At 42.4% G+C, this 27,421-nt stretch overlaps 1 long non-coding RNA gene across 1 annotated transcript; it reads left to right on the forward strand.

Annotated features, from left to right (window-relative positions):
- The first annotated feature begins 248 nt into the window (after positions 1 to 248).
- LOC121827842 (uncharacterized) lies at positions 249 to 24,368 on the forward strand. Its single transcript, XR_013049720.1, has 3 exons — positions 249 to 635; positions 7,821 to 8,405; positions 24,006 to 24,368. It is a non-coding gene; the product is annotated as an uncharacterized LOC121827842 (long non-coding RNA).
- The last annotated feature ends 3,053 nt before the right edge of the window (positions 24,369 to 27,421 follow it).

A 27,421-nucleotide genomic window follows, 5' to 3' on the forward strand; every position in this document is an offset into this window, starting at 1 on the left:
TGTATGATTAGCTAACAGGGTAAAAGCTCATACAAATAAGTGTTTATTAAGCATTGGCCTTTGGCCTGCAATTATAGTGATAAAAAGGACACAATGAGACAGTTCTGAATTTCCCAGTTTCATGTTCCCACTGATATGACAGCTCAAAGAATTTGGCATCCCAAAGGTATTTGTTGTGTTTTATGGTGTAACATTCATTCTGAAAAATAATCAGATTGTACAAATTTATAACTTCTGTAAAACATATGCTTAACATTTTGCTTATATAAATGTACATGCTATATTTATCTATATTGTCATTACTTACACACTTCTCTTCTGGTTAATGCTATCTTTTGCATTAATGTTCACCTTTAAATGAAAATTCAATGTAGGGCATGCATCACTTTATTTATTTTTTTAAGAGTCAGCATAATTCTATGTTGCCAGGCAGAATCCAAACTCCTGGGCCAAAGCAGTTCTCCTGACTCAGCTTTCCAAGCAACTGGGACCACAGGCACATGCTGGGCTCAGCTTGTGTGTCATTTATGAGATACACACTACTTGTCTCTAAGACAAAGCCAAGCTAAATTGGTGTTGCTTGGGCTTTTACCAAAGAAATACCAGATAAGACCTACTGTCTCTGGGCTGTAAAGGTATGGAATATTTTATTCTTTACACTCTTCTGCATTTTCTAACTGCATAATGTAAATAATTTATGTGCAGATATGCATGATCACACAAATACCCATTATATGCATACATACACACTTACATTGGGGCCTCAGGATGTCATATAGTCCTTATCCTGCTTTTTATTGTCCCTATAAAAAAATCAATCATCAGGGATCCAGAAATATTAAAAGACTTTCCTATAGTTATACAACCAAAAGGTGATGGAGAAGGGGCCCTAACCAAGATATGCCTATCTACTGACCTTAAATAGTCTGTGTAAACATGAAAATGGCAGGTGGGATTTGCAGCCGTTCTCTGCCCCACCCCGGTAGAATATATATGTATCGTCTGTTTTATTTTAAAATGCTAGCAATCTGGACTTAAAGTACACAGTCTAGGGTGCGTGCATTCATGTGTGTGTGTGTGTGTGTGTGTGTGTGTGTGTGTGTGTGTGTGTGTGTGTGGCTGGCTTCCGGTCTGTGTCTGTGTCTGCCTATCTTTGTCTGTCTACGATCCTTAACCAAATTGAAAGTATTTTTCTTTGGGGGAATGTATCCAACAGTGGCTTACACAGTAGAATGTGTGTAGTAGACACTCACATACTAATTTTATGCTTTATTTCTTGAATAAGAAAGAAAAGACTTTTTATATGACAAGCCCAAATATATGTTAATGGTAAGTATTTAACATTGTGTGTTGCTGTTTGAAAATAACATCAGAATCCCTTAAAATATGTTGGAAGTTATGAAACTTCCACTAAGAAAAATGTAAATAGATGTACACAGAGAGAAATAGAGAGAGAGATACACAAAGTATAAAACATTTTTGAAAGTTCATAGTTCCTCTGAAGTTCGTTAGTTTGAATTCTTGGTAATGTGCAAACATGGGCTACAGCTTTCATTAGAATACTTGAGGTGTTTGTATTAAATATAAACCCCTAACACTGTTCCGTTTATTAAATTGTAGCGTCCAGTATAGATGGGGAGTAATTGAGGGTTAGTGCTTTTGTAATATGTATCTTTAAGCAGACTTTGCCCGAACTCATTCTGTGTATGATAAACAGTGAAAGGAGGCATTGGGGATCGGTCACAGCCTGACAGCTAGCACTTAGTACCACAAACCAGGTGAATATCACGGTAGCTAGTCAGTGGAAATGCTGAATCTTGAGTAGTTTGTGGAAGTCAGCAGAGCACTAATCTACCCAAGCAGAAGTATTTTTGCAAAGCATGAAGCTAATGGGTTGGCTTATATGCATGGTTCACTGAGCCTGTCATGGATTGCTGCTTTGTTTTGCTACGATAAAACACTGACCAAAAGCAACTTGAGGGGGAAAGGATTGATTTGGCCTACAGATTATAGTCCATCATTGTGGGAAACCAAGGCAGGAACTCAAGACAGGAACTTTCGGGCAGAAATTGAAACAGAGACCATGAAGAAACAGAAGCAGGCTTGCTGTCTGCTTCTGCTCAGCTAGCTGCCCTATAGAACCAGGATCTCTTCTTGCCCAGAGGTGGCACCATCCACAGTAGGCTAGGCCCTCCTCCATCAATTAGCAGTCAAGAAAATGCCCCATAGACAGCCAGTCTGATGGAGGTAATTTCTCAGCTGAGCTTCCCTCTTCCCACGTGTGCCATGTTGACAACCAAGAATAGCCATTGCATAGTTAAAGCTTAGAAATCTACATAGAGCCTAACATACTTCTGTGATATGATTGTTGGCTTTGAAGATGGGAGGGGGTCACAAGTCAAGGAAGGAAGGCTGTTTCTAAAAGCTATACAAGGATCATCCTGAGCCTCCAGAAAGAATGAAACTTTGTTGACATTGACTTTAGGCTCCTATCCACCAGATTTTAGTTTCAGATCTCTTAAAATGAATCAAATAAAAATGTGTGCTATTTTAAGCATCCATTTTGGTGGTTTGAAGAAGAATCCCCACAGGCCCATATAGCTGAATGCTTAGTCATCATGGAGTAGCACTATGACAGAAGGATGATGAGGCGTGGCCTTGCTGGAGACAGTGTGTTACTGGGGGTGCTCTTTGAGGTTGCAAAGGTTCACACCAGGCCTAGGATTGCTCTCCCCTCTTTGCCTCTCTGTTACCACACCTGCATAAACAAGCCCCCAGTTAAATGTTTGCTTTAGGACAGTTGCTTTGGTCATGGGGTCTCTTCACAGCAACAGATCAGTGATGAAGACAGTTTCTGATTTCTTAAAATGAAACAAACAAGCTGATGGTGGCACATGCCTTTAATCCCAGCACTTGGGAGGCAGGGGCAGAAGGATCTCAGAGTTCGAGGCCAGCCTGGTCTACAGAGTGAGTTCCAGAACAACCAGGGCTACACAGGGAACCCTGTCTCGAAAAGCCCCCCGCAAAAAAGAAAGAAAGGAAGGAAGAAAGAAAGAAAGAGAAAGAAAGAAAGTAAGAAATGAAACAAAAATATGTGTTGTTGTAAGCACTCCTGTTTGTAGTACTTAATTACTGCAGCAATAGAAATTAATGTGACACAGATGCACCCAGTACTTGACCAGGGTCACTTTGCTAGGAAATGAAGGGTCAGGAATCAAACCTAGATGTCTCTGACTTTCAGTTTATACTCAAATTACTTTACATAAACAAGGGAGGAGTAATTGACAGTGAGATGTGGTCGAAGGCCTGAAACATCTGAGGAAAGAATATGCCACTACAGAGATTTGTACATTAGTTTGGGGATCAAATCAACCTTCCATATACAGTTGTTCCTAATCAGTGGCTTGTGACCCCACCTGACAGTAAGGCCAGGAGCTACTTAAGTAAGAAAGGGATTACATCATCTCTCCAAATGCTCTTCCAGGGCACCATGGCCTACTTGATTTCAGTTCTTAAGTGCTTACATACTCATCAATAGATGATATATTTCGCATGTGTAATGCTCATAATCCTTTGCCTACACTAACATTTTGATGAAGTCCTCAGTTGGCACAGCCATATATGAATAGAATGGCAGAAGTCACAAAGCCAGCACAGCTGCTTGACAAAGATCCAGCAGAGCTGAGCCACATGATGACTGCCATGCCACCTTTGGTTTTCATCTCCACATGTTACAAACTTGGGGCACTTTTAATATTTGTACAATTTGGGGATGTTGGATTGATGGAAAATTCCTTATTTATGCCTTCTCCCAGGAATGCTGCTTCTAAGCTTACCCAGGAAAGTCCTGAAAATACTATCCCCCCGCCACACACACTTTGAGGGAGATATCCTTATCTACTTGAAGGTCTTCCTTACGCCTTGGAGATTGTGACACATAAAGAAGCCAGAGGTCTCTTCATGAAGCTATGAGACATTCTTGAAACATCTGTCCCTCTACTTACACAGGAACAGGATATTCAAAACAAAGTAAATTTAAAAGGTCAACAAGATTTGGTGGTCTAGAGGGTTTGTCCGCAGTTTAGATTACAAGCCTCTTTCCCCTGTACACTCAGACAATTACGTGGTATACAACTGCCCTACACAAAGACATATTGATGAGCAAAGTATGGAGTGGAAAGATGATGAAAGTATGAGATGTTAGGACCTCCCTCTCTTAGAAGTTAGCTCATGTAGAGCCACTATAATGTCATATGACCAAGGAACAACAGAATGCCAGGATTAGACATATAGACCAAGTCTATAAAGATATAAATGTGAACATTGTATTATGCCAGAATTTGAATAATAACTGCAGCAGCTTTAGCCTAAGGATTTTTCCTGGGCACTCTGACCACTAAGAGTTAATAATACACTGCTTTAGACATGGCAAAATGCCCAGGGTGGTTGAAGATTTTGTTTTGGTCTAGTGTCCTTGAAGCAACCAAAGCAACCAGCCTGAGCACAGACTATCATATGCCTCTAGATTCTCAAAAATTGGGTAAGAGTAAATTGAGTAAGAATGATAACTCTGTTTATTAATGATGTCAAAACTTGAGGGGAAATGATTGGAAATGATAACTCTGTTCTGTCATAGTTTATTAATGATGACTAAAAGATGAGCAAAAGGAAGTGAAACACATGTCCAAAAACAAAAATGATATGATCTATGTTTTGGAACCTCATGAATGTATCCCTGCTAACTAAATTCTGTATAAATAAACACTCTGACTGCTAGTCAGTCAGGCTGCAAGATTCTCCTGACCACCATGGCCTGGCTCACTTCCTTCTCCTGCTGACTCCTTACATCCTCTGCAGGACCCATCCACAGCTGGGGATGGCTCCTGGCACTCAGTACACTTTATTGGCATGCAGGCTTCATGCTACACAAGTGCAGTGGATGAAAAGAAGTAAGACCCACAGCTTCTGGTGTGCTTGAGGCTATCTATAGCTGCCTTGGAGTGGCAGGACACACAGAGCCACGTCTGGATGAGTGACAATTGGCCACATTCTCCAGAGGATGATCACTGCATAGTGTTAAAAAGGGGTTTAACCAGGGTGATTCTCAAGGTTGCTTTAAAATTTGAATTCACAGGGCTTCCTTCCCTCCCAGGAATTAGATCTTATACCCTTTCATAGTGTAGTCGAGGGCCTGCACAGTCCAGCATGTTCTTTATGTTTCAGATTTTGTTTTTGTTTGGGGGAGATATGGTTTATTCTTTTCTGATTTAAAAATGATGCTTATAACAAAACATTTCAAAGTATAAGATTAGGGTCATTGTTCATAACCTTTCTGTAATCTCAAATAGACTCAGTAGTTAGAGGAAAGGTGTGAAACTTCAGACACAAGCAAGACTCGGAGGTTTAGAGATGTGACTTGTGAGTCAGACAAATCTGAATTTAAATCCAGATTCTTCCACTTGCTGTCTTCATGGCCTGTGTACATCACTTAAACTTCCTGAGTTTCAGGTTCCTTGTCTACAAAACGTAATGGCTTCTTCAGAGAGTAGTGACCATTAAAGACAATTCCAGCTGTAAAATAGCTAACCCAAATTTGATTGCATTTGATCGTTTTGAATTGTTTTTCCATAAGCCAAAGCAAAATTGACCCTCTTTCCTTTATATTATGCTTTTGGGGGAATCTGCTCATTCATGTGACCTTCAGATCTGAGACGACTATGTTTTTTGAAAAAAGGTACATGGAGATAAATAGCAAGCAAGTAACTTGAGTTTTCCTGGCTGTCTGTGCTGAGCCTAGGTGTTGTAGAATATTAAGGTGTGTTACTTTTGTTTATTTTGCATTTGTTTAATTCTGTGAAGCTGTGTTACTGTGCCTGTCTAGAACACCTGATGGTCTAATAAAGATCTTAATAGCCAATAACAAGGCAGGAGAAAGGATAGGCAGTGCTGGCAGGCAGAGAGAATATATAGGAGAAATCTGGGAGAAAAAGAGAAAGAAGTAGCCAGAGAAGGAGGACTCCAGGGGTAAGCCACCCAGCTACACAGCCAGCCACAGAGTAAGAATAAGATTTACAGAAGTAAGAAAAAGGTAAAAGCCCAGAGGCAAAAGGAAGATGGGATAATACATGTTAAGGAAAGCTGCCAAGAAACAAGCCAAGCTAATGCCAGGCATTTATAAGTAAGAATAAGCCTCTGTGTGTGATTTATTTGTGAGCTGGGTGGTGGGCCTGCCAAAAGAGAAAAAACAAACAATAACACCCAGATCATTCTCAACTTTGATCGTCATGAAGGACCCTGTTTATTTCAATCTTTATCTTGGTTTTAATTTTTCTAATAATGCTAATGCACTTAATGATTTTTAATATTATTTTTCATATTTTGCCTTGCCTACTGATTTAAATTATTTTTGAAAGGAGATATAGTAGATACTAAATTATACAAATGACTGGACCATACCATTTGAAACTCAAAAGGGAAATGAACATTAAATATACATTGTAATAAAACACTACCTTTTAGGTCACTTTGGAAATCCTCATCTTCATGTTCACTTATTCTCTTTCTCAATCTCTACCCCCTTTGGTCTTCCCTGAGAACTGACTAGTTCTTCATCCTCCATTTAGTAGTACTGCCATCCATGAAGATTTATTTAGCATTGCTTTATACAATGCAGGCTACATTTTTCTTTTGAGTACCTACCTGCCTGTGCCAGACATTGTTAATGACAGATGGGAGTGCTGTTACAAAGGTTAAAATAAAATAAAACTTGCATCACTTTGACCTAGTTTGCTGTGCCCCGAATCTCCACCTCCATCTTCATCAGGACCATCTTCAGGCCCTCTTTCTCACTTCGTGTCTTCTAACTGGTTTACTGAGCCTTCCTAATTCCTCAGGTCTCCACACACAAGATAGTACATGATTAAAGGGAATAGAAATCTGGAAAGGCTGACACTGTACAGAGTGCCAGCACATTTACCCAAGTCTTAAGGAAGAGAGGAGGAGATGGTGAAGATGAGAAACACTTACCAATTTCTAGTTCTTGCCCTTGGGTCATGATGTAATTATATTGCACATTGATGCATCTACTTTGCTAATTTTGTTTTGGATTTTTCCTTTATGTTTATGATTATGTTGTCTTAAATTCTTAATTTCCAACAGTATCCTTACAAGAGTTTGGTCCCCAGGTCATTTTAGCCTTAAAAAAAGGAGATGGACATTACTTTTCTCTTTGTCTATTCTCTACAGTTTGAGTAAAAAAGGCATATTTTTCCCTTGAATATTTGCTAGAGTTCACCAGATGAGTCCCCTGGTTTGTAGCTTTTAGTCTGTGTTCTGTCACTTTAAAGATGGTTACTGGCTTGTGCAATTTCAAAACTGATTAAACTTTGCTGAGGTAAGCGTGAAGGTGTTTACTTTGCAGTAGGCACAGATTCATGAGAGTCACACAAGAAGGACCTTTCCCCTAGATTCCTGTGGTTACATTGCACATAACTACAGTGCCTATCAACAACAGGAAACTGACATCAAAACAATGTGAACATATAATTCTGTGTGCTCTCCTCATGTTATGTGTTTGTATAACCACAACCGCTGCTAAGGTGCAGGATTATTTTGTCACCAGGAGGAATGCCCTTGTGCTGTGCTCTGATACGGTCACACTTCCCTTCTGCCTCTCTTTTGCCCACCACATGTGACTGCCGATGGTCACTGGCCTGTTTATTGTTAATATAACTCTGACCTTTTAAAATTGTTGTGTAAATTTAGGACACTGGACACAGATGATTCAATCCAGATCTAACCCAAAACCTTCCTTCCTGCAGACTCGACTCCATAATACTAGAAAGTACTCTGCAAGCTGCCAAAGGAGGGAAGCAATCAGTGGTTTCATACAGCCGGGATGCCTATGAACCACAACAATGACCAGCATGGCAAGATATCCCTAAAGGTACAAAAGTGGCACTCATCTATTGGCTGTAACCAAAGCTGTCTAATGAGACTTAAGGCTGCTTAACAGGAGGGGAGTCATGGATGGTACTACCGGCCTCACCAACCACCCAGGGCTACCAAGGCTGTGGATTTTAGAAGAGAACCTACTATAACACTTGCTAGATCAGCATAATCCTTTACTACTTTCTAAATTGTATCCTTATACACAGAGGTAAGTGTGGCTCTTACCCCTCATCAAAAAGGTCTCTCTTTGACCTTGGAACACTCAGTCCTAAATGGAAGGTCTTCATCAAACCCCTCACCTCAGAGCTCAGGGAAGAGGAGTAGGGAAGACTGGAAGAGCCAGAGGATGGAGAGCACCCAGGAAACGGTGTCCTCCAGATGCTACAGGACTGCGGTACACACAAACTCATAGACAGGATGGCATCACGGACAAAGCCTGCACAGGTCTAAGCCAGGTGGGGCCCAAGCAATAAGCTGGGGAAGTGGACACACTCTCTATCCCTAACGAAGAATCTGTCTTCAGTTGATGCCTGCTTACAAAGGAAAAATTAGTTTTCTCCAATGGAGTCTCACTCGGTATATAAACCAACTTGAGGGTAGGGCCATGACCAACAGTAGATGGCCAACACAAAACAAACTCAATGGTATTTTTGGAAACTTTATCTCATAACTTTGTCTGTTTTTTTTTCCCTAACAGGCCTTTTGCTTGCATATTATGGTTTCTGATTTTGTGTTTTTTTATGGGTTCTGTTTTGTATCCACCCCTTTTGGTATTATTAATTCAAAACTTTGGCTGTTGTTCGGTTTTTAGTGATTTTACTATGATCTGCATTTGTTCCCTTTATGATTATTGTTAATGTCAGTTTGCCATCTGTGTGTCCTCTTAGCCAAATGTCTCCTGTGCACCATGCTCATTTCTCATGAGAGTTTCACTTTTTGATTGTTGAGTCTTGAGAATTCTTTGTTCCTGTGTGTGTGTGTGTGTGTGTGTGTGTGTGTGTGTGTGTGTGTGTATTCCTGAGGATGAGCAGAGGGCCTCCTGTGTGTTAGGTGATCACCCCAACACTGTGTTACAATTCTAAGCCTTTATATATTCTGTTTACAACTGCTTCTCAGATAAGTGATTTGCAAACATTTCTTGTATTTGCATTTTCTTTATCTTGTTTACTCATTTAAAAAAATATTATTCCTTTTTTGTGCTACTGGGCATCAAACTCATGGCCCTATGCATGCCAGGCAAGCCATGTGTCACTGAGCTGTGTCCCCAGGCTTTTCACATCTTAATGAAATCTGTTGGAGAACAGAATCTTAAAATTTTGATCAGGTTCAGTTTATCAGATGTTCTTTTTATGGATTATACTTTGGTATCTATCCCAAAAAAACTCAAGTTGTAGACCCTGGAGACCTGTAGACCTCCTTCTCATCTCTATCATTGTTATAATTTTACATCTGTTTTCCATTCTGAGTTAATTTTTGAAAAAGTATAAGATTTAGTCATGTTTCTGACTATTCTTCCTTCTTCCTTTCTTTTCCTAACCATCACTCATAAATATCGTTTTGGTTTCATATAGAAGTATTTGTTTCATTATCATATTTATTTTCTAAAATGCCCCAACACACACACACACACACACACACACACACACACACACACACACACACTGGCTATTATATAAATCCATTTTCTGTTACTATAACAAAATACCCGAAGCCAGGTACCATAGTCCCGGTTTTTGAGACTAAAATTCCAAATAGCTCGGCTGTCTTTGCTAGGGCCCTCTTGGCTGTATCCAGTCATGACAGATGGCATCTTGGCAGAAGTATGACAGTGAGAGATCACACAGTGAGACAAGAAGAACACGGGGAAAAGTCAGCCTGGCTCCCTTAAATCATTTCACAAGAGCTGCTTAATCCCTTCTGTGGGAAGAACCCCTAAGGACTCCCACTGAGCCCCCCCCCCCAGGTCCTGCACACACTGATCTCACCTCCTGGGAACCAACTCCTCCACACACACCTCTGATACACATTCAAGTCTACTCCAGAAGCTGGAGTGACATCAGACTCCAGCTTCTGGCCACTGTCTTCTTATTTTCCTTCCACTGCTGTTTTTAATCTTAGTTTATGCTTTTGGTGTCACACCTGAGGATTTATTTCCAAAGTCAAGAAGAATTACTTCTCTGTTTTCATGTTGATTTTATATCCTGTAGCTGAATTTATTAGATCTAGCCATTTTTGTGGAATCTTCAGATTATGCATCGAGTGTGCTTTGGTTTGTGTTCTCCATTGCTGTAGACAGACTTGTTGAGTAGAAGTGGGAAAATGGCATGTCCCATGCTACTGACTTATTAGATGCTTCCTTTTAGAGCTTTATTTTTATTTATTTGCTCTTCTTTTTTTTTCTTTTTAACTTTCTGAGCACACTTAACAGTTCTATAAGATCTCACCAAGTGGCTCTAACTTGTCTTCCTCAGGGATGGTTCTTTGGCTATTTTATCCACTTGAATGATCCATATTTTCTGTGATGGGTTTCTTGACTGTCAGCTTGACACACTCCTGGGCGTGTTTGGGGGAGAGCTTTCAGAGGATTTTCTTTTTAAACTGAGGGGATGAGACCCATCCTGGCACCTTCCCTGAGCAGTCCAGTACAATGAAGGGAAGGGGAGAGCACCCACGTGCTCCATGTCTTTCCACTCAGTGTGTCTGTTCTGTTGCTATGCCTGGCTGACATCAGACTCCAGCTTCTTTGGTCTTCCGATGTGGATTCATCACCAGCAATGTCCAGGCAGCTCCCAGGCTTCCAACAGCAGAGACGCACTGAAGGCAGTTGCCTTTGTGAATTAAGCAGCTACCAGAGTCTCTGACACTCGAGGACGAAGCCGGCCATTGCTGAACTACCCAGGCCCCACTGTGTGAGCCAATCTAACAGGTCGATCCCTTTTGAATGCATGCACATTCTATTGGCTCGGAGCCTCCAGGGGACCTTTCCTAATACATTTTCCAATGTAAAAATACAGACTTCTTGGGGTTTGCTTTAGCCATGTATATTTGTGTGTGGAAGTGTTCTTTATTTATGTGGTGATGGGGATGGACACAGGGTCTTGCACATGCTAGGAAAGCACTTTACTACTGAGCTACATTCCAGTTTTCAGCCAGGTTTTAAAAATTACTTCTTTTATCTTTTGAGATTATAGTATAATTATATTACTTCTCCCTTTTCCTCACTCCAAACCTTCTTACATAACTTCTTTTTCATTAATTGTTGTTACATATATATTTCTAAATGTTGTTACACACACACACACACACACACACACACACACACACACACACACAGTATGTGTGTGTGTGTATTCCTAAACACTTAAATACAGCCTTTTCTGTTTGTGTAATGTTACTCATATGTCTGTTTCAGGGCTGGCCGTTTGGTCTTGGATAACCAATCAGTGTGCTCTTTCCTGGGGAAGACTGATTCTCCTGCTCTCATCATTCCTTAGTTACCTTAGTTCTTTGTAGAGTTAAGGACAAAAGTTTCTTTGCTTTCCTAGGTAGGAAGGGAGGGAGGGAGGAGGAGGAAGAAGAGGAGAGAGGAATATCCTGTCCTAGTTTTTACAGGTAGGCTCTGTTTTGGGACTTATCTTCAACCTTGAACCAAAACTGTGGTAGGGTGAGTCTTCAGAATTAACTGGCGTCTTGAGTTCTGTACTTAACATGAACCTTGTCCTGACCATGTGTGTGTTTTTAAATTCCTCTGAATACAGGGAAACTAACTGAATTGACTTTTTTGTGATTGGTGCTTGCTGTTGATGATGATGATGAAGTGGAGGAGGAGGTGGAGGAGAAAGGGGAGGAAATGGGGTCTCATGTAGCCAAGGCTGCCCTGGGTCTCCTGTAGCCAAGGCTGCCCTGGTACTCTTGCTGCTGACTTTTCTGCCTCCACCCCCCAAATGCTGAGATTAAAGACTGGCTCTGAATTTACTTTCTGGATGCCCCATTTTCCAAAGCAATTCTCTCCTTGACTTTCCTCCCCATCCTGAAGTGGTCCACTGTGATTTTCAAGCACAACCTTGCCCTAGGCAGCTGCAGGTTTTTTTACCCTCTGATGTTCTGAGCAAAGCCTTTTTCTAGCCTAGGTAAGTTTCAAATTAGGAAAGCGTGGGGGGGGGGGGTGGCGCGCATTGGCTCAGTCCTTCAGGCAGGCCCCAGGCAAGTCATAGAAATGAGCAGGAAGATCAGCTCTGCTCTCTTGAACCGGGGATGAAGATCCCACAGTGGCTGCTGTCCTCAGAACCATCTCTGGGCAGGGAGGCTGGTGACACTGCCCTGTCTGGCCCAGCGCTTTTGCATTGGCTTGTGCTTTATGCAGTGTTTCCTTGGTTGTTGACTGTGGACAGCAGAGAGCTGCAGCCGCCCAGTGTCGGTTTGGTGTCCCTGAAGTGACCTTCTAAAGGCTTTACTGTTTGCCCTGCAGTGACAGTTCTGTGCCTGATGTTGGTGTAGCTTGAGCTGGCATACACAGGGTGTCATCACCGTGACTGAGCCGTTTCCTCTTTCAGCGTTCACATCTGTGCAGTTTAACCTGGTTCTTACACACAGCTGAGCTTGTTTGAGTCCGTCTGCCAGCTCAGTCTTCACTCACACACTGAAGCTTCTCACACACAGATTGTGCGTGTGTGTCTGAGGTTAAATTGCAGTCCTTATAGAAATTTCTGTTTGTTCTTCTCCTCTCTCTGCCTTAAAATATTTTATCATCGCATTCTTCCTTCTAGTCTAATTTGAAAGTAGTAGTTTCTATTCATATCCTTTTAGCCCTCACCTTGGAAATTCACAGAAAAATGCTTGCCACATGGTGGACCAAGTGAGAATTCATCTCAGCCTCAGCTGGCTTGACATTTGTTCTATTTACTTACGGCAAATTCTTTTACAGAGTCCAAGTTTACTTCGATTTGGTTAGTTCCACCTCACACAGCCATGTCTGAGTTCAGATGTCCAAAGTCTACGGGGATCCTTTTGAAATACAAGAGAAATAATTATTGCTCTCCTAATCGTTTGCCAAAGAAAGGCCAACTGATATAGAAGGTCAGTGGCACTGAGAGGAGTAAATACACATTTTGATATTATGAACATTGTAATTCTCTTCAAGTGATTGAGATACAAACCCCACTGCACACATCAGTGCCCTAGAGCCACCACAGAACGCCACAGACAACTGGGTTAGAAACAAAGTAGTCTGGAGGCTGCAAGGCCAAGAACAATGTGCTTGCAAGTTTGGTTTTTCTGGAGCCGTCATGTGTGGCTTTTCAATGGCATTTCCACATGACTGACTTCTCTGCACATCCGTCTCGAGGTCCTAACGTCTTCTTTTTGAAAAAATACAGTCACAGTGAACTAGGACCAACCATAAAGGCCTAACATCAATTTAACTGTCGCTATGAAAGACCACATCTTCTAACTAGCCAACCTGAGATGCTGTTTTTGTAGCAACAGTACTGAGCCTAAATGCAAAGCATGGTTATAACTTGGTGTCTCTTTGTTGATTATTAACAAGGATACGTAATTTAAAGTCAGTCAGTTCATAACAAACAGACCAAGATGTCAACATAGTTGCTTACCTTAGTCATCATCATGGGCTAGGTATGGGACAGAATTAATATGAATTAGCTATGGTAGTCTGGTAAAATATATGCTTTCTGGCAGGAAGATGTTTGATGTCAACCTGTCTCAAAAAACAAACAAACAACAACAACAACAAAAACAGTATGTTTCTAGTTTGCTCTCTGTTACTGTGATAAACTATGACCCAAAGCCAGTTGGGGGAGGAAAGGAAATTTGGCTTGCATGCGCAGGTCAGAGTCCATCACTGAGGGAAGTCAGGACAGGACCTCAAGCAGAAGCAGAGGCAGGAGTCATGGAGGAAAGCACTAACTGGCTGGCTTCCAGGCTCATATTCAGCTACATTGCTTACACAGTCCAGGGGCACCGCCCTGGGGATGGGGGTGGTGCCACCCACAGTGCCAGGCACTCCCACACCAGTCATCGCTTGAGACAGTGGCCACAGATCTGGCCACAGACCAATCTGACTGAGGCAGTTTTTCAATTGTCTTCAAAACCTGTGGTTGTGCCTGTGTTACCACTGAGGTGCCCTCGACCTCAAGGTGCCCTCGACCTCTCAGTACCCAGCAGGCCACCTGCATACACACCTCTGGACAAGACATTCCATCGTGCGGCTTTCCCTGGGATATGTGAACACACATGTACTCAGCCTAGACAGGGCACTGACAACAGATCAGAGAAGCAGTTTCACCCACGTCCAGCTGGGTAAACCAATGAAGCTGTGAGGTGGGTTATTTACATGGGCATGGGTGACTCAAAGGCAGCTGTGTGACCAAGAGATACACCCCAGCATGGATGACAACCCACAAAGGCTGCACCCCTAGAACTCCCCGCCTGACCTGCAGGTAGCTCCACGGAAGAGTCGCCTCTCCCATAGCACTTGTTCCCTGCTTACATAACCCTGACTTGGGGACTTGTGAGCCTTACAACTCTCTGAACTTCCAGAACCCCCAAGCTCCATTTGCTTCCCAGTTTTTAGGGGCCTTCTTCTCGCCTGCAGGAGAAAATGTTTCAGTTCAGAGGAAATAGCTACACAGTGGTCCTCAAGACTGCCATGGTGGCCAAGGCAATATGCCCAGCAGGGTACAATAGTGTGAATACTAAACCAAAGAAGTGCTATCCCATCCCTACATGATTGAACCTTTTACATGTATAATCCTCTCAAGACTAACCCTACGAGAAAAAGACTGCCTCCTTTATTGTTCAGGCGTAGGTAAGGGGGTGAGTAACTTGTCCATATTCTGTCCATTGGGTTGGTTCCCAAGCCCCGGCCCCTGCATTCCATAGGCAGCTTGGTCTGCTGTGCTCCCACCAGACAGGATGCCCAGAGGCCGTGTCGGCAGCTCTGTGCAGCCACCCCAGCTTTAACACAAGGCAAGGAACAAGCTCCTCTGCCATGCTTGCCACCCACATCTTAAAGAACGTATCTGAGCAGAAATCATCCTAACCGCCTCCTGTTGTTCTCTCCTCCTTCCTTTCGTTTCTAATTAATCACATGTGCTGTGACTGAAGCTGTCCCCCGGTTTCTAGAGCACCCACCCCCTGCGTTGGATGTGTTCCTCCAGGGGAGCACAGGGTGGATAAACAGGGCCTTATTATTTGGATTTCTACCCAGTGAGCGAAGTTAATGCTGTTTGCTTTGCACAAGTTCTGCAGCTCTGGCAGCGTTTTGGCAATGAACGGGCAGGAGGACACATGTTCTCACAGGTTACAGACTTCTAAGAAGCCAGCCTCTCTCCGGAACAAATTGGAAACAAATTATAAACTATTAAGAGTGCCCAAGAATGCCATTCCAAGTTAGAAACATTTTATCAAGTGAGCGTTGGGAAGGGAAGTCCCAGAAGTATGGTGTTTAAAGAAATTACTGACATTTGCCCAAGACTTGATCACATTTATAAGACTGAAGGGGTGGAGAAGGCAAAGGGTTTTTGAGTCACTTGTTTTTAAGTTTATGAATATTTGTTTTTTTATTTTAAGCTGGTTCAGAACACACTAGTCTCTAGGCCTTTGCTATTGAAAATGTGAGGCAGAAATCAGTGAATTGATGCCCCAGAGCTTGTTCTAAGTCTTGGGGTGGAGTGAGGTGTGTGTAGGGGGGCGGGGGGGGAGGGCGGGGGGGGCTCAGAACTGCTGAATCCAATCAGGTTTGACAAGATCATCAGGTAATTTCTGTGCAGCAGTCCACACTGACAAATAATAGTGATGGTAATGGATGGGGAGGCCATGGGGTTTCTTCTCTGTGGGCAGAGGACTGGTGGGTACTGTGGGGTCCTTCCTAGAAGAGCCTGGGTAGGTGAGGCCAGGAGGCAGACTTTAAGCAGAGTGCGAGGTCTGAAAAAAGGGCCCACGGTACCGAACTGGGCATTCAGTCTGGAGCAGCAACACCTCCTTCCCCTAAGTCCATCATGCTTGCGGAGAGAAACCCTGCGAAATCGCACAGCCAGCTCCTGCAAAGTGACTCCTGTGGCCTCAGCCCATGTTGTGTTAAAATCCCTTTTGTCAACTTGAGACAGGCCATAGACCCCCGCCTGGGAATCTTACTAGAGGAACTGCCTCCGGCAGATTGGCCAGGGGCGTGTCTCGGGCATTCCCACCCCTGGGCAGGTGGTCCTGGGTGGTATAAGGAAGCAAGCCATGGGGGCTGAGCCAGTGAGCTCCTCTGTGTCCTCTGCCTCAGTTCCTGCCTCCAGGTTGTCTCCTGCCCAGACACCCTTTTCATCCCAAGTTGCTTTTGGTTACAGTGTTTATCAGAACAACAGGAAGTAAACTCCAACAATAGGTAGCTTTAATATTCATCTGCTGTTTCCTCATTCCAGCCCCTTCTTTGTAATTTTCTAGAATTTCCTCACTGCTTCTGTTTTACTAACATGACTCTTTCACGTTTTTCTGTACTGCTGCAGGTTTGGTGCATATATGCGTGTGTGTGTGTGTGTGTGTGTGTGTGTGTGTGTGTGTGTGTGTTTGTGTGTGACCATTTCAAGTGTGATCATGAGTGGGAGAAAGCTGCCAACTTGCCTTCTGGGATCCAGTTAGCCAAGAAAAGAGTGAAAACTTTCTTGAAGTTTTTAAACTCCAAACTTGGTTTTCAGAAACAAGATCCCTGTTTGAATTATAGAATTACTATTTTAAAATGCTTATACATGAGAAACAGAGTGGAATTGGGGAATGTATGCAATTGTTTAAATTCGTGGTCCTGTGAAATGGAGATATGGATAATTACTGGTGGGTTGTCCAATAGAATTTAGAATGGATATTCTGCACACCAAAACACATGCTACTAATTAAAGCAGTGATAATCTAGTTTGCTGGCAATTAAAAGCTGAAGAGCTTGACTCAGAACCTGAAGTTCTGGTTTGTGCTTTTTGGACCCAAAAAAGTTTGGTGGTGCAGATCTGCATTCCAAGCTAATCAAGAGTTAAGGTGGATGGATTGCAAATTCAGAGCTTGCCTGGGAAGTGGAGTGAGGTGGAGGACTTCTGGGCAACTTAGTGGCACCCTGTGTCAAAAAGGGGAAGCCGGCTTAGGGTAGAGCTTGTCTGTAGAGTGTTAGCGCAGCAGCATGTGTGAGGACCGAGGTCGGATCCCCAGTACCCTGCACCCCAAAAGTGAGCACCCACGTTTAGAAAGGGGGAGACTGTTGCCACGTTTGCCAGGAACGTGACAAGGAAGGATGGAAATAGCTTTTTTTGCTGCTTATTTTTGAGATTGTGCTTTAATTACAATATTTCTCTCTTCCATTCGTCTGTCTGTCAAATGGAAGAAACATATTTAGAATATTCATGTATTTAGAAGAAACATATTTAGAATATTGATGTGCCTCAAATTCATAGCCTCTTTTTCACAAATGGTTATTATATGTATACATGTGTTTAATAGACCATGTACTGAACTCTCCAAAACTCCTTTGCCTCAAACCTTTGCTCTTTAAAAATGTGGCAAAGGTATTTAAAAATTAGACCTTCCATAATGTTTTCCAGTAGTAGCAGGGATGACCTCAGTGAATATCCATTAGCTACACAAAGTCCAACAGAAGGACGGACTGCCAGTTTGTCTTCAGTTTGCACAACCCAGTTCTCGGGCACTGATCTACAGAGGCAGATAAATAGGTCAAAGAGTTGTTTTTCTCTGTCTGGAGTATGCCTCGGCAGCTGTAGGCTGAAGAAGTGTGTTTTTTTCTCTGTGTGGATGGTTTCCAAGTGGTTATAAAAGCCACTGGCTGTCTTGTATCTTCCTAAAGGAAGAATATAATCTGGGTGAAAGTTTGTCAACCGTCAAAGGAGTCCTCACGCGTGTGGTGGCCACTTTGATGCTTGAAGACTTCCATCTCTTCAGTCCGCTGGCAAAGGTGACTCTGGAGCACCCCCTTTGACATCAGAGGGTCACTTCATGTTTTCAAAGAATTTTGACAGGTTCATCCTGTGAGGAGGAATCCCCTACCTGGAAAGAAGGCAAAGCAGGCATTGTCCCCGGCCTCCTTTAGGAAATTTTCCATATATAGGTTATGTAGACAGACAGACAGACAGACCCTGGCTAGTAACAGGATGAACTTACGCACTTGGGTGTGGTAAGTGCTATGTTGTATATTTAGAAGAAACATATTTAGAATATTCATGTATGAAATTCTCAAAAAAATTTTAATTAATAAAAGAAAAGCCGGAAGTGGTGCACACCTTTAATCCCAGCTCTATGAAGGCAGAGGCAGGCAGATCTCTGAGTTCAGGGCCAGCCTGGTCTACAGAGTGAGTTCCAGGACAGCCAGGGCTACACAGAGAAACCCTGTCTTGAAAAAAACAAAACAAAGCAAGACTAAAAAGAAAAAAAGCAGACTCCTTCGTGCTTGCTGTGATGAAGTGACACCTTCTGGTACAGATGGGTACTGCATGCTAGCAAGTATCCCTATGAGGAGACCCTCTTTTTATTATTAACCCTTTTTATATTTTGCCTTATATATATTGTTTTTTAGTCCAGAATTCACATTTTATTCATAATAGTGTGACAAATCAAAAGTGTACTACTAATATTATATCAACAATCATAATGTGAAAATCAAAGTTGTTTTCGATGATATTTCTAGTATTGGTTCCTTATAATTACTGCTTTTGTAGTTGGTGATTATATAGCTATAGAGAATCATGAGGTTCTATTGTGTGTATGTAATTTTTTGTATCGTCGTATATTTACTGTGCATGGTACTTGGTTACACAGGATGCTTTCATGCATATATGTATACTATATAATGTATTTTGAGCATACTCTCCTCATACCCACCTTCCCTCATCATCATGTTGGTCCTCTTTGTTCCCTTGGACAGTTTTGCTTATAGACACAATGGTGGTTTTATATACCAGTGTAAAAATCTGGACACAACACGTGGTAAAAACAAGCAGTGTTTGTCTCTCAGAGATTGACTTCATTTGCTTGATATGGTTATCTCCATTTGTGTCCATTTCCCTGTGGATGGCAGAACTATATTATTTTTGACAGAATGTAGCCCAGACTGTCTTTGAACTGACTATGCCAGGAAGGGTGGCCTTGAGCTTCTAACCTCCACCTCCTGTCTTCACCTCCCTCATATTGAAATATTCCTTTCATTCATAGTCTCCTTGAGATTTCTTTCATGAAGGCCTGTTGGATTCAGTCAAAAGCCTTTTCTCCATATATTGAGATGGTCATATGACTTCAGTCCTTGAGTCCATTTATGAATTACTACATTTATTGATTATTTATCATGTGTTAAACCATTTCTGCATTTCTGAATGAAGACAACTTGATCATGGTGAATGAAATCTTTTGATGTACTCTGTAGAGCTGGCTAGTTTTGTGTCAATGTGCCTCAAGCTGGGGTTATTTGGAAGGAGAGAAAACTCCCTCACCAATGGGCTTTTAGACAAGCCTGGGTGACATTGTCTTGGTTAATGTTTGATGTGGGAAGGCCCAGCCCACTAAGGGTTGTGCCACCTCTAAGCCAGCAATCCTGGATCCTGTAAGAAAGCAGACCAAGCAAGCCCCGAGGAGCACGTCAGTAAGCAGCACCCTCCCTGACCTCTGCTCTAGTTCCTGCCTCGGCTTTCCTCAGTGACGGACTGATAAGCTATAGGTGAAACCAACCCTTTCATCCCCAAGTTGACTTGGGTCATGGTGTTTTATCACAGCAATAGAAATCCTAACAAAGATATACCTCTTAAATTCTGTTTGCAAGTATTTTATTGAGGAGTGTGTATCTGTATTCATCAAGGAGATTGGCTGTAAGTTTCTTTTTTCTGTGTCTCTTATCTGGCTTTGGAATCAGGGCAACACTGGTTTCATCTTTTGAGAAGTTTGGTAGCATTATGTACCTTTATATTTTATGGGATAGTTTGAGAGAAATGGGGTTAGTTCTTTAAATGTCTGGTAGAATTATCAGTGAATCCGTCCAGAGGCCCTTGCCTTGATGAGTCTTAAAGTTCTCAATCAACTCCTCTGATCAAGTTTGGCTCCATAAACAGGTTTGAGTGTAGATGACAGTGTTGCTTAGAAAGTTCATAATTTCTATTCCTTTTTTTTCACAAGTCATTACATTCACATATATACTCCTCTGTCTCTTTCTCTGTCTCTCTGTCTCTCTGACTCTCTCTGTCTCTCTGTCTCTCTCTCTCTCTCTCTCTCTCTCTCTCTCTCTCTCTCTCTCTCTCTCTCTTCTCTCATTGGGAGACATGTTATCCAGATTCTCTCTTCACTGCATGCCCTTCCCAAAAGGAGATCTCTTGGCACCAAAATCCACTGGAGTCCTTGCTACTATCGGAGACCATTGTGAGAGACACTGGTAACAGCTGTTAGCCGGCTTCACTGCTCATCTTAGCTCTGGTGAGGCCCTAGGTGATGGGATGAGGGTAGAGGCAAATACACTAACGCTGTTCCTGACTTTAGAGGAGAGAATTAGCAAACGGCTGTTCAAGTGCATCAAGTGGTGGCTTGAACAAGGGAAATGTAGCGCATCAAATCCTGGAGGCTTGAAGTCCTAGATCATGGTGTCCCTGGGATTGGTTCCTTCAGATGACTTCACAGGAAAACTGGTCCCTTGCTATCTGCTAACTTGCCAGTGTTTCTCGGCCTTTATAAATATCATCCAGAATTTCACCTTCAGGTTCAGAGGTTCAGATGGCTTGCTCCGTGTGTGTGTGTGTGTGTGTGTGTGTGTGTGTGTGTGTGTGTGTTCACAGACCATTCTTTAATAAGGATGCTGATCAGTGGATTAAAGGCCTACCCTATTCCCATATGACTTCATTTTATTGAATTGTGTCTGCAGTTGACATAGAGACTGACCAGGAAGCAGGAAGGGTTCAAAGAAAAAAAGTTAAAGAAAGAATGAGAAAATATATAAAAATTAGAAATTCATATAAAGTACACATTACCTAGAAATAGGATCAGTAGTCACCCAACTGAGATTTGTGTTTCAAGAAAAACAATTTAGACTGCAACTGTCACATCTAATCTTCTAACTTATATCGTGAAATGACGAGAGAGAGAGAGAGAGAGAGAGAGAGAGAGAGAGAGAGAGAGAGAGAGAGAGAAGGAGAGTATGATAGAGGAGGAGGAAGAAGAAAAAGAAAACTAGAGTCATCTGGGAAGAGGGAACAGAGTTGAGGCCTTGTGTCCTTCAAGTTGGCCTGTGGGCATGGAAGGATTTTCTTGATTGACAGTTGATGTGGGAAGGCTAAGCCTGCTGTGGGCAGTACCACTCCTGATCTGTACAAGAAAGCAGGCCATGGAGAGCCAGCCAGTAAGCATCATTCCTCTGTGGTTTCTGCTTCAGTTTCTGGGCCCCCGCCCGCACCCCAAGGTCCTGCCTTGAGCTCCTTCCCTTGCTCCCCTTGATAATGGTCTCTCACCTGTAAGCCAAATGAACCCTTTCCTCCCCACGTTGCTTTTGGTCATGATGTTTATCACAGTTCAAAGTTCAAACTACAACAATTACTTATCAAATGACTGTGATCATAAGTGACCTGTGTAGCTTACGTCATGCTCCCTGGATTTAGTGTATAGTCCATCAAGGAAAGCTTGCAAAGCATGACTCTGTAGCACACATACTTGATTACATACTTTTGCCCTGTCATAAAATCTCCCTTGGTTTCGTCTCTGAACGCTTTCCTTTCTTCCCAGCCCCACTTTCTTTTCAGAGTCTCCCTGTTTTAGACCAGGCTGGCCTCGAACTTGTAGTGACCGTCTTGCCTTTGTCTCCTGAGTGCAATTTACAGAAGTGTGCCACCACTTTGTTTTTCTCTGAGAAAGGCCTCCACAGGACTTTTTCGCCACCATCCAACAGAGTGTCACAATGTTTCCAGACACACTCAACCCTTTTGTTACTGTGTTAGTCTTTTTAATTGACACATTGTAATTGTACATGTTTGTAGGTTATTTGTGACGTTTCAATACATGGATATCATGTGTGATGATCAGATCAGGGTAAGTGTTCTATAGTCACATATGGCCAAATAAATTGATGGCATTGGGAGGTGGGGGACAAAACCTCATTTCACTGAGACCTTAGCTGTGCACTGCTGAGTTCAAGGTACCACATATAACCCAGGCATCTTCCAGTCCCAATCACCTTAAGGGTTTTTTGTTGTTGTTGTTGTTGTTGTTTTGTTTTGTTTTTTGAGACAGGATTTCTCTGTGTAGCTTTGTGCCTTTCCTGGAACTCCATTTGGAGACCAGGCTGGCCTCAAACTCACAGAGATCCACCTGGCTCTACCTCCCGAGTGCTGGGATTAAAGGCGTGCGCCACCACCGCCCGGCTCACCTTAAGGTTTTATCTTACTCTTGATCATTTATTTCCTAATTTTATTTGACAGATTCTATAACTCCTTCCCTTTCAGATTTGGTGCTATCTTCCTTCACTCATAATTCAACTGATCCTTTTCCTGCCCGATATTTTCTATATTATATACTATATACTATATGTATTTAAAATCTGTGCCGATACCATTTATTTATAATTAAAAATTATAAATATTTATTTATATTGGCTATATAGAATTAATCACCAAAATTCCAGTGCTTGCAAGATGGCCCAATGAGTAAAGGCATTTGCTACCAAGCCTGATGACCAGAGTTTGATCCCTGGATCCCCACATGGTGGGAGAACATAACCTACTCTTGCTTCGTCCTCTGCTGTGTACACACATTCTGTAGCACTCACACACATGAAAACTAAAATGCAAACCACCAAAATCTCCCTTTCTTCACTGGAAAACTAAGCCAAAACAATCAATCTTACTTTATATTTTAGGATAATTTACTTCATTTGTAACATGATGTAAGAAGTATTCTTAATAAGTCATTATCAAAACACAGGTTGAGGTTGTGGAGCCTGCATGGAACTGGACTAGGCCCTCTGCATGGCTAGACAGTTGTGTAGCTTGATCTGCTTGGGGGGTCCCTGGTGGTAGGACCAGGCTCCATCCCTGGTATATGAGCAAGCTTTTTGGAGCCCACTGCCTATGATGGGACACCTCTGCAGTCTTGAAGCAGGGGGAAGGGCTTGGACTTGCCTCTACTGGATGTGCCTCCCCATGGGAGGCCTTGCATTCTTGTGAGTGGGAGAGGGGTGTAGGTTGAGGGGGAAGCTTGAGGACAGGAGGAGGGAAGAGGGGGATCTTTGGTGTGTAAAATGAATGGAAAAAAATTCTTAAGAAATACTTTCAAAAAAACAAAAACATAGGTTGAGGTTTGAAAATACTTCAGAGACCAAGTTGACATTTCAGGGTTCACTTGGCACTTTTACTGAGTGCATTTTGTACATTCTGGGAGTCATTGTATGGGCATACAACAGTATCTCCAGGTTCATTAGAAAACCCAACCTTAGGCATACCAGAAGCATTGTCTGCTAGTGATGAAGGGACTCTGATGCTGTTTTGATGTCAGAGATAAAAAGCAATGCATACTCAGTTAGTTTAAGCAAGGAGAAACTAAAATGTGAATTGAAAAATACATCAGTTGAAGCACCAATTTTCTCCTTATCAAAAAGAGCAAAGGTTGTAGATAAATCTGCTAGGCAGATTAAAGTTGTATGTCTTTGAGTCAAAGACTGAATATATTAAAAATGAAATAGAAAATATTTGCAGTAACACTGAGTTCTACTATGTATAAACTGCTGGTGAGAGCCACTCCTGGTGAGGAAGCATGAACTGTTTTATATAATTTAAAACTTAACCATCCCACATTTTAAAGAATGAAAAATGGGGAGAAGCAAAGTAATTATGTTGATTAAAATTAAACAAATTAGCCAGGCGGTGGTGGTGCATGCCTTTAATCCCAGTATTTGGAAGACAGAGACTGGTGGATTTCTGAGTTTGCGCCCAACCTGGTCTACAGAGTGAGTTCCAGGACAGCCAGAGCTACACAGAGAAATCCTGTCTCAAAAAAACAAAAACAAAAAATTAAATCATATTCTCTTTCTCTACTAGAGGGAAGATTACTAAATCAGTGTTCCAGCCAAGCGTGAACCCAAGCATGTTTCTCTCGGTGCGCTAACGTTGGTTGCATGAAGAGTAATTTGGCAAGAAATATCATGTTCCACTTTCACACCCTAAAACTGCTGCCAGAAGTGAAAGTGATGGTCTGAAGCAGCTGTGTGTCCTAACACTGTGGAGCTGAAGAGCAGATTTCAGAAAAGGCTCTCGGGTTTACTAAAAGCTGAGGGAAACAAGCTAGCATTACTCTGGTCTCTTTCTAAGACTGATGTAGATGTGAAAATGAAGCATCTGAATTGAAGCCATTAAGCTGTTGTAGAATGTAAGCCTGACAACTAATTAAAAGACTATAACCAAGTTTGTAGCAAGCTTTCTTGTTGGACTGTCTTTGGACCACCAGACCACAAATAATGACCTGGAGGCTTATTATTAATTATGAAAGCATGGCTTTAGCTTAGGCTTTTCTCCAACTAGCTCTTATAACTTAATTAACCCGTATTTTTTAAATTTACTTTCTCCCACATGGATCGGTTACCTCTTCTTAGTATGGCACATGTGACTTGCTCCGAGTCTGCTGGTGAAATTGTGTGCCTAGATTCCCCCTCAGTTTCTCTCTTTCTGCCTGGAAGTCTTGCCTATTTTCTCCTGCCTAGCTATTAAATATTTAGCTCTTTATTAAACCAATCAGAACTCCTTAGACAGAGACACATCTTTAGAGTGTAAAGATTTCTGTAACACAAGTTTATTGTAACTATCTCTTGAATATAAAAATCATGGACCACAGCTGGGGGGGGTGCACACCTTTAATCCCAGCACTTGGGAGGCAGAGGCAGGTGGATCTTTGTGAGTTTGAAGCCATCTTGATCTGCAAAGCAGGTTCCAGGAAAGCCGGGGCTACACAGAGAAACCCTGTGTCAAAAAAAAAAAAAAAAAAGTCATGGATCATCTATATGTTCAGAAATACCTACAAATTTCTAATTTTCACTTTAAATGAAACCACGTATTGCTTCCAGTGGAAGAACCCAAGGCAAGAATTATATAATAGACAAAAGAGTTGAGACTGACAGCCAGAAATGGAGAAGATGTCAGCTTTTCCCTTTCCAATTAAAGGAGTAGTGGGTTATCAAATCTAAGACATCTGTTGTCTTTCTGGCCATGCTGAGGTGAAACCCAGTACTTGGTGTGTGCCAAGCAAGTGCTCAATCACCTAGCTGCATCACCCATCCTACAATAACATTTAAAATGTCTTCAACTCACCCAAGTGTGCTGAGTCCATGTGGTACAAATGTGAGGCTGTTTTTTGTGCTGCTGTCTCTGCCGCTCAGAATCTTTTTATATAAAACTATAACCCCATGTGGTTAGCACTCAGTGAAGGTAGCTTTACTCACATTAAGAACCTCTGCTTCTAAAGGAGCAGTTAGAGTTCTTTGAGTGAATATTTATGGAAAAATTGAGAAATGCTCTGCATAACTTAGTGTTTCTAGCTGTTTGGGGACATTTTGATTTCAGTTATGCACTGTGGGGCCCATGTGCTACTTAATCCTGCGAGAGAGGCACTGCTAATTTAATACTTAAAAAACAGAGAGCAGTCAGAAAGTGGCCCAAAGGGGCAAGTTTCAGAACTAGGATTCCAGTCCTAGCTGCAGTAGATGGTCAGGTCTTGCCTCATTCCACTCTGCCCGGGGCATCCCTCGTGCCATTAATCCCTTGCACCATCCCTAGCGCCTGATTTCATCACTGTTTTTTCTACTATTTCCATAAGATTGTATCTTAGTCTGCTTGTTGAGGGAAACCCTAGACTGTTACAATGCAATGCAGTAAAAGTCATTAGTAATCTCACAAAAGCAAAGGTAGGTGGGAGGATGTCATCTATCACCTGACCCACCTAGGGTGGGGGCATGACCTGGGGGAAGTAATGAACGTGATTCTATACTCTGTATGCATTCTGCTGCCTCTGTGCTCTTCTTTTGTTTGCATTCTGCAGCTGATGAAAGTGAAGAAGAGGAAACTCTATGAAGGTTCCGGAACCTTAATTTAACACTGGGTCTGTTTGTCCAGGGTTGGGTATATTCTCGCCCGTGGTCTTCAGGCTTCAGGCTTTGTGGGGCCAGCCCAGCAGGTCTCTCTAGCTGACCTTACTTCCATGATCACCTGTCCTAAGAGGTGGCTGTCTGCCTTCTGGGGTCACCCCTCCACCTGACTGCCTACTGCATTTGCTACCACTGTTTGGGACTCTCTCCATGCATTGTTTTCCTGTTCTTTTATATTCTGTCATTTCCTGTTCACAGAGTTTCTCTCCTTACACTAGGCATGCTTACATTTCTCCCTGTCTACAAGAAACCTTCACCCGCTTCCCGTCACACGATTCCTCCCTGAAGGCGCACTCTCCGTTGGCTTTCCTCCCCTTTCTCTGTAACCTGGCTCTCCTCACTACTGCAGCCCAACAACCTTTTCAAATGTGCTTAGCAGGTAAGAACTTCATCTTTTCTGCTCTCCTTTCTAAGTGCCTGGTAACGAATAATAAATAATGGCAGTAGCTACAGTGGTGAAGAAGAGTTTAAGTTCCTGATGAGGTGTCAGGTGTGTTATAAAACATAGACATTATTGTTTTTTGCTTTTGTTTTTGTTTTTTTGTTTTTGTTTTTGTTTTTCGAGACAGGGTTTCTCTGTTTAGCTTTGCACCTTTCCTGGAACTCACTTGGTAGCCCAGGCTGGCCTCGAACTCACAGAGATCCACCTGGCTCTGCCTCCCGAGTGCTGGGATTAAAGGCGTGCGCCACCACCGCCAGGCGAACTATCCTTGTCTTTTTTTTTTTTTGACATTATTGTTTTAAGAATCCGCTGGCCTTACCATGTTCCCCACCATCCTGCAGCAGATGGACTGATAGAAAGATAGAATGGCCTTTTGAAGACACAGTTACAGCACCAATTATTTAGCGGCAGCCTGGAGGGCTGGGGGAAGTTTCTCCAGAAGGTGGTATATGCTTTGAACCAGTGTCCAGTATATGTTTCTCCCATAGCCAGGATGCATGGGTCCAGGGATCAAGGGGTGGGAAAGGAAACAGTTCCACTCAGTATCACCCCTAGGGACCCACTAGAAAAAAATGTGCTTCCTGTTCCCACAACCTTAATTTCTATTGGCTTAGAAATTTTGGTTCCAGAGCACAAGCCCCCCTTTCAGGAGACACAGCAAACAGTCCATTGAACTGGAAGCTCAGACCTCCTCCGGGCCACCTTGGGCTTCTAATTCCCCTAAGCAAATAGACTAACAAAGGAATTAGGAGGGGTGATGATCCAGATTACTTGGGAAGTTGGATTGCTTCCCCACAATGGATGTAAGAGAGATTATGTCTGGAGTGCAGGAGATCTTTTAGGACAGTGGTTCTCAACCTGTGAGTCAAGAACCCTTT

This window comes from Peromyscus maniculatus, chromosome 3 (assembly GCF_049852395.1).
Source record: "Peromyscus maniculatus bairdii isolate BWxNUB_F1_BW_parent chromosome 3, HU_Pman_BW_mat_3.1, whole genome shotgun sequence".
Lineage (NCBI taxonomy): Eukaryota > Metazoa > Chordata > Mammalia > Rodentia > Cricetidae > Peromyscus > Peromyscus maniculatus.